The sequence below is a fragment of the Sturnira hondurensis genome, unplaced genomic scaffold (assembly GCF_014824575.4).
Source record: "Sturnira hondurensis isolate 20B ecotype Veracruz unplaced genomic scaffold, ASM1482457v3 Scaffold0006505, whole genome shotgun sequence".
NCBI lineage: Eukaryota > Metazoa > Chordata > Mammalia > Chiroptera > Phyllostomidae > Sturnira > Sturnira hondurensis.
This window is the reverse complement of record NW_028079136.1, coordinates 2568448-2576912: the sequence shown is the minus strand read 5'-3', so window position 1 is coordinate 2576912 and position 8465 is coordinate 2568448. Positions and strand designations below refer to the sequence as shown.

Here is an 8465-nt window from a genome sequence, read left to right as displayed (position 1 = left end):
AAATGTCTCTATTTTTCATATTGCATGGCTAGATCCTTTCTGAACAGATCTCATATATATTTGTTTTCTTTTTTTTCTCTGTCCTTCCATTAGTGTATAACTGTATGAAGGAAGATCTCAAGAGCCTAGGAAAATTCCTAAGACATTATAGGCCCTTAATAAATACTTATTGAGTTATAAATAAATTATAAAACTTCCTAAGGCTCTAATTTCAATCTGTAGGTTCATCTTTAATGATGTGCCATGTTATAAGATGTAAAGATCTCATTCTCTAAATAGTTTGTAATCTTCATTTTCATTTTCACTTTAACTCAAAAGTTATTAAGAGAGTCCTGGCTGGCGTGGCTCAGTGGGTGGAGCACTGGATTGTGAACTGAAAGGTCACCTATTCAAGCCCTGGCCCAGAGGCAGCACATTAACGTTTCTCTCTCTCTTTTTCCTTCCCTTTTCCTCTCTTTAAAGAGCAAATAAAATCCTTTAAAAAGTTATTAACAGGATTTCTAGATTTAAAATAGATATTAAAATTGTACTCTAGTAATTCAGTTCCAGATTTTTAAAATTAAAAATAAAAAATCACTTTTTGATTAAGTGATCTCTATAATTTTTTTACTTAGACAATTTGAGATTTTCTATGAGGCTTATATGTGATCCTTTCCCGTAAAGATTTTAATGATATTGAAAAAATATTTCCTTGAGGTACGACAATTTATATCTCTATCTTCCTATATCTCTATGAATATGAAAATAAAGTCATTATATTCATATATATATATTATTTTTGCCTTGTAGTTGATTGCAGGCTAAGATAGGAAGATACATTTTACAAATACTATTTTGTTTCTGTGAAGTACCCTTGCATTCTAAAACTTTTTAGTGTACATATTAAAACTTTTTTTTTACTCCTCATCCTGGCATACATTCTTTGACTTTAGAGATAGAGGAAAGGAGAGAGGAAATCAGAAGGAGAAACATTGACCAGTTGCCTCCCATATGCATCCTGACCAGGGATTGAACCCACAACCCTTTAGTGTACATCGCGACGCTCCAACCAACTGAGCCGCATAGCCAGTGCTATATATTTTAAATTTTTACTTACCTTTATAAACAACTTCAATGAGGTATAAATATAATATAAAATTGCATACTTTAAACTATATTTCAGTGAGTTTTACCAAGACTATGCCATATAACCCATGTAATAATTACCACAAAAAATGTACAGGACATTTCCATCATATCAGAATGTCCCTCATGCCACTCTGAAGTCAATATTGCCCAAACTTCTACCACATATAAACACTGATGTGATTTCTATCACTGTGGATTCATTTTTTCCATAAATAAATGGTATATACTCTTTGTATATAGTTTCTTTCACTCAGCACATTATGTTTGGGAGTTATTTACATTGTTGCATATATTGATATATAATTATTTGGATATTAATTCCAAAGGATTAGGAGAAAAGATAGCATTCCATTGTATACCAAAGTCTGCTGGATGGACACATGTATTTTTTCCAATTTGGATTCTGAATGTCAGGATGGGTGGGGTAGGACAAAATGGCAGCTGGACTACAACCTGGAAAAGACGGCTGATGTCAAGCCGGAGAGTCAAAAGGGCAGGCTTTGCCAAAACGAATATCCACATAGCAACCCGAGCCTGGAGGAAAGCCACCAATGATATACTGCTGCTTTGTTCAGAGGGAACCAATCCCTAGCTCCCAGGAAGAGAGCCAACCAAAATAAAACCCCACCACATTCCCTGCTTGGGCGCAACTTCCCTGGCCCCACTCTGCGGACCAGAGAACCTCGCCCAGGTGCGCAAACCCCAGTAAAGCTCTATACTGCCTAACTTTGTGGTTGATTGGCATTTCTTCCTCTGCGGAGCCTAAGAAAACCTTTCACTTACGTATGGCATTCTTCTGAACAACTCACGTACAAGTGTTTCTAAAACAGTTGAAGTCATTTCTCTTGGACAAATAGCTAGAAATTGTATGGTAAATATCTGTATAACTAAATTGACTTTGCCAGTTTACTAATGGCTATGCCATTTTACAATCCCAGCAAAAATGTATGATCACCTTTCTCCACACATCCTTGACGATAGTTGATATTTTCAGTGTTTTTAATTTTAGTCTTATGTTACTGTACCAGTACCTCATTAAAGATTTCAATATTTATTTCCCTAAATGACTAGTGACAATTGAGTATTTTCTCATGTGCTTTTAGCCACTTGTTTATCTTCTTTTGTAACATTTCTGTTCCAGTATTTTGTCTATTTTTAACTGGGTACATTATCTTAATATGATTGAGTTGTAAGAGACCTATCCCTTATGGCACCTTGTTTCTACCCAGAGGCAGCTCTGAACTCTTGCTTAACTGTTAAGGAGCAGTTACATTTATACGGTCCTAAAATTACATTCGGCCCTTTGAAGGCAACCTTGAGGCTGATGTAGCTGGCTCCCGGGGAAAATGCATTTGACATGCCTGGTTTAGAGTTACTGTGCTCCTTACACAGAGAGGAGAAATTGAGATTCAGAGAAATAAAGGTCAAGTTTTATCTGATGAAAGAGGACTCAACCTATAGTCTCATACTCCTATATCTTTTGATTCCAGGAGAATATTATGATGTTTGTACCAACACAGCAAATCAAATATATTAAATGGAAATATACTCAAATCTTGGAGAACTGGAGGGTGTAAAATAAAATCTAAGAAGTGTATGTTTTCTTTTCCTAAGGCCAGCTTCCCTTTAGCAATATAAACCATTAGTGATCTGCAGAAAACAACTCATTCTTGTAAAACCTGGTTTAAATAAAGATTTAAGCCCCAACTTGAAACACAATTGCCAAACAACCTGCCCTACTGTTCCTTCAAAGCACCCACCAGTTTGTGGTCGACACTTTGATCCATTTTCTCCCTTGCACTAGACTGTAACTCCCTGAAGCCGCGCTGTGTTGGCCTCCTTCTCCTCTCCATCCCTAGCACCTGACAAGCGTCTGCTGTGTCGCTTCCCATGAACGAATGAACGGACTCAGAACAAAGCAGGTGAGCTCAGTCGGGGCCAGCGCTCTGAAACTGCTGCCTCCCGAGGTCGGGCACCCTTCCAAACACAAACTTGTGTTCGGCCCTTTCCCCCATTAGTCAGCAGTGGGGAAGCTGTCGGCTGGTCACCAGGCATTTCGGGGAGCAGTCTCCTCCATAACAGGAAGGACCAGCGGTCGTTTTCCCGGGCGTTGTGAGTTTAAAGGAATCCACATGGGAAGGGAGGCTGGCCCGCAGCAGGTGCAGGGTTAGGGTTAAGGTTTGCTGTGAGGATTCCGCTGGCCTGTCAGCACCACACTTCTCTCCCTGAGCTGTAGGACTCCGCACCCATTTATTGTCATTCATTCATTCATTCATTCATTCATTCATTCATTCATTCATTCTTTCCAGGATCCTTGTTAATTCTCACAGCAAAGGCCTAGACCAGCTGTGGCCAAATGCAAACATCCAAGAACCTCCTATTCACTTGGCCCCAGAATTCGGGTGCCTCGTTTTCCGGAGAAGCCTCAGATGTAACCTAATGTACACGGAGTTCTCATAGAGCTGAAAAACTAGGCCTGGGGTTCTTTCCCCTGACGGCAGAGCCTGTAGGACCCAAGTCATGGCGGCTCAGACCCCGGGCCCCACTGCGAGGCGTGGAGCCCAACCTCGTTGCTCTTGGAGGATAATCCTCCCGGATCTCTGGAACGTAGGCTTAGTGGGGGTCCCCACTACACTGGGCTCCCTGGGCGGGGAAGTGGCGCGGAGTTCTGCAGAACCAGGAAGCAAGTTTTCTTCCAAGCTCCTCGTACATGGAGATGGGTCTTCACAGCTACCGGCTAGATGCCGCTGCCAGCAGACTGGGCCAGACCTTGCCTACACCTGGCTCTGCTTTCTCATGTAGATGTCGGGGAGCCCAGTGAGGTGGCCAGATGAATGGCAGCCCCGAGAGGTGGGGGCTGGCGGGTATGGAAACCCGTCTGCAGCCTCTGCTTCAGCGGCTGGCAGACCTCCAGTGGGAAAAGCAGCCAGGAAGAGTCAGCCACCGAGCACTGCTGAGCAGGCCGGAGCGCCTCGAGGCTCCCGCGACCTGGGATCTTACTTGCACTCCAGCCCCTTGGAGATACCATTGTCCTCGAGGTTCCATGGCCACGACTGGCTGAGTGAAGAGCCCAGTGGCTGCTAGGTACAGCTACTTCCAACTTTCCCTGGCTCAGAGTCAGCTGTATGGAGGTGGTGAGGTCCTCTGGATTGCACTAGGCCAGCTATTTTCAACCTTTTCCCTCTCCATACACACACTACTTACTAAAACCCTGCAGGCCCTAGCTGGGGTAGCTCAGTGGATTGAGCTCAGGCCTGCAAACCAAAGTGTCCCCGGTTCAATTCCCAGTCAGGGCATATACCTGGGTTGCAGGCCAGGTCCCCAGTAGGGGGCATGTGGGAAGCAACCACACACTGATGTTTCTCTCCCTCCTTCCCTTCCTCTCTCTCTAAAAATAAATAAACACAAATCTAAAAAAATAAAATAAAATAAAATAAAAAACTGCAGCACACCAAAAAATACATTTTTTTTGCCAATGTGACAAAGTCAGGTAGTGCATGTTTTAAAAATTCTTGTGGCACACTGGTTGAAAATCACTGGGCCAAGTCGATACTGCCTCCCTTGCAGCCAGCCCTTTCTGAGGGTGCCCTTTTAGGAGCCAGATCTGCTTAGTTCAGAGTAGGAAAGCTGAAAAAATTATCAGCACTGCAGTCTTCAGCTGGACTTGATAACTTTCAGAATTGACCCATCAACATGAGAAGAAAATAACCTTAGTATTTGGCCTGTTTTATTCATCTGTTCTTTCCTCATGTTTTGAGGCATTTTTGTGTGTGATCTCTCATGATTAACTCAGATTCTCTATCTTTTTACTCTCTGGTCTTAACAGTAAAACAGAAAAATAATCATGAGAGATGTTAAAGAAATAAAACCCCCTACATATCCAAAGTGGCATCACTCAAGCTAAAAGCCCATGATGCTAATCCCAGATTTAACGCTTGATCTAATTGTGTTTTAACCTCTCCCAGAAATAGTCTTAAACAACCAGTGTGGAATTTTCTGGTCAAACACCAGTTTAAGGTAATCTGTCACATGGGCCCTCTCCATCCTCCCACCCCTATAGAAAGAAGACGTAATCTACAGGATTAGAAATCCCTTCTCTTCCTCCAATAAAAAGATGTCTGGGTCCCAAAATAATCCTTTCTTTTCTTTAGATTGTTAGCACCCTTGCTCCACCCTCCTTCCTACAAAAACCTCCCATTTTGTACAGCCCCTCAGAGGACCCTTCTAGTCACTAGACGGGGTGCTGCCTGACCCGTGATTTGCTTAATAAACCAATTAGATCTTCAAGTTTACTCCATTGAATTTTATTTTTTAATAGGGACCATTGCTAAACTTAACCCTCGCTTTTTTTTTTTTACAAGAGGTCAGTGGAGGTGAACTAGGATAGAGATGGAAACTGCAGGCAGGGCACAGTGAGGAACCGGGACCGGAGGAACATTACCTACGGGTTTCAGGAGGTCAGCCCTGCCCGACTTCCCTGTCACACTTTCCGTGTCTGAGCTGGCCACAGCTGTTATGCAGTATTAGTACTCAGTTCAAGAGTGGACCCCTTGCACCATTTATTTTCAAAAAGGATTAATTTCTATTTCAAAAATATCTTCCCATTCACTTAAAGTAAGGTGCGTTCCTTGCTTGGCACTCTTCCCCTGGCTCCATTAGCAGAGCAGAGCTGGACCCTTCACAGCACCTGACTAGTAGCACTGATGGGATGCCTCCTCCCTCACCCCACTGCCCCTTGGGGCGCAGTAGAGCAGGGGTCCTCAGGAATCACTAAAAGTTTCTCAGAACACAGATCCTTCTCTGTCACCATTTATCATGGTCTCTCAGTCCTCAACAAAGAGTAACAGCTTACTGTATTTGGTCCTAGAGTGACAGAAAACAATTAAAAACGTTTGTGGATTTTATCATAACAGGAACATTTGGTGGAATAGGAAGTGAGGGGTTTCACTGTTTCATGGTTTGGTAGCAGTTAGGCATGAGTAGAGCAAAAATTATGGGCCAAGTATGGGACATCATCAGGGAGTCCCAGGTAGCTAGCAAGGGACAATTGTAGGGTGGGACCTCACCCCCGGGGTGACACTTCCTCCCCTAGCATATCACTGGTCATGTGGTTCAGACCCCCTAGCATATTGCTAGTTATGCAATTTGTATCTCCTAATGTACGGCTGATTATGTGGTTTAGACTCCCTGACCTTTCATATGGCTTATCATGTGGTTTGGATCCTCCCCTGACCTTTCTTCCCCTGGTGTGTTGCTAGTCCTGTGGTACACCACCTTAGAGGACTAACAAGGATGCCAGAGCATAGTCTCGTACAAATCCTACACAAAACTTTGCACAATCACTCCCCTAAGCATTAAGTCCTAGAGGTAACATCTAGGCCTCAGTTGTGTTTCAGCTCCAGACCCCAAAGAGCAGCAAGGCTAGGTGGAGCAAGGTCATGGTTGATATCAGGACCAGCTGCAATGACTAAACGACCCCTGCCCTGGCCCTGAAAGGACACACTTGGTAAGTTGATGAATATTCTATTGAGATACTCCCCTGAGACCTCCCCTAAAATTTCTGCCTTTGGAAAAAAGTTAAAACCCCTTAAGATAAAGGACTCGGCATGTTCTTTCTTTCTTTCAAGTATGATTGCACCTTTCCCCACCCCTTTCTTTCACCAAAGTGCCCTCTCTCTCTCTCTCCCTCTCCCTGGAGCACTGCCCATGCCTTTCCCCCTCTCTTTCCCCAGGCACATTGTCTCTGCCTTTCTTTTTCCTAAGCTCCAAGGGCCCCTCTTTTGCCTCAGTAAGTGGTTTCCTGAGCCGACCCACCCTGGTTGGCTCACTTCTTCCACAGCTCACTTCTTCCACAGCTCACTTCTTCTACCTCTGTGACTCTGAATAAACATTTGCTTATATTCGAGTCTTGCCTCTGAATTCTTTCTTAGCCAAAACTTGAGTACGGAGGTTGTTGAACTGAGGTCCAGTAAAATTCTGCGGCTGTTTCACCACCAACAGTGGCAGGGGTCCCGTGTTCACTCTGGTGGGTGGAATGGGTGCCTGCACACGGCTTTTACTTTTCTCTGTGTAGAACAGTAATAGTTTCAACATAGGACAGTACTACTGTGCTCCAGTGAGAAGCTTTTTGTTAGCACTTGGGGACTGTCCCTTCAAGGCTCATCCTGAGAGGCTGCATCAGATGAAAGTGTCTCCCTGACAGTTCTTGGCTGGCAACGATTTCGGCCTGAACGCTGGGTGCTCACATTGCACGTAGGGATGCAAGGGGCACAAATGTATCTCCTTTGCACATTCCATTATGTGCAATCACAGTTCCGTTTCATCAGAATGGGAGAACATGAGAGAGGAAGTACCCGGAGGAGTCATTTTGGAACATAAGGCAAACAAAACAGAACAAAATTTAAAAATCCCTGATATTGGCTAATGAAAAATTAGTTAACTTATAAATAGTCCTTTCAAAGTGAGAAGCAAGAAGCATTTATTTGAGTTAAAAAACAATAGCTATTTGGGATACACTGATTCAGGCAGAAGCCCAAATAGCATTTTAATTAGGAGACAAAGACAATGGGAATTTATGAGAAGGGGAAGGGGAACAATCACATTAGTAGAAAAAAAGGCATTTCTATTGGTGTGCCTAACACAACATAATGATGTTAACTGTAAACAGTGGGGGAGGGGTGCAGAATTTTGTGCTTTTATTAACACATGAATGTGTTAATAAATCTGTCTATTCATTGTCTTCACTGCATAGCCTGGCATTGGGATTGGTGACATTGGTGGCCGGTTGGGCTGCTCTGTCCACAAGGGCTTTTTGGTTCTTTGAGGTGAGTTGTGAGCAATCTCAGCACAGCGAGGTTTGTGGCATATCGGCAGCACGTCAAGCTCCTTGACGCTGTGGAGCAGAAACTCCCAAAAGCCACTGGGCAGCACGTGCTTTGTTTCCTTGGTGCTCCCATAACCAATGTTGGGCATCAAGACCTGGCCCTTGAATTTCTCTCCGCGCACCCTATTGTCAATGCCTCGGGGTTTCCACCAGTTCTGCTGAATTCTGACATGTCAGTGTGACTGGTGCTAGATGAACTTCTTGGTCCTTTTTTGGACAATCTTGGGTCGCACAAGGGGTTCGAGGGCAGCCATGGCCATGTCAAGGAAAAGAGTCTAAAACTGTTTTTACCCCTGGCAGATGTGGCTCAGTGGATTAAGTGCTGGCCTGAGAGCCAAAGGTTACTGGTTTGATTCCCAGTCAGGGCACGTGCCTGGGTTGTGGGAAAGACCCCGAGTTGAGCATTGGTGTGCCTCTCCCTCGCTTCCCCTTTCTAAAAATAAATAAATAAAAA

The 8465-nt window shown here is 43.8% G+C and overlaps 1 pseudogene; it reads right to left on the bottom strand.

The window, feature by feature from the left end:
* Positions 1 to 7855: 7855 nt before the first annotated feature.
* Positions 7856 to 8265, bottom strand: LOC118989809 (60S ribosomal protein L32-like; annotated as a pseudogene).
* Positions 8266 to 8465: the final 200 nt, after the last annotated feature.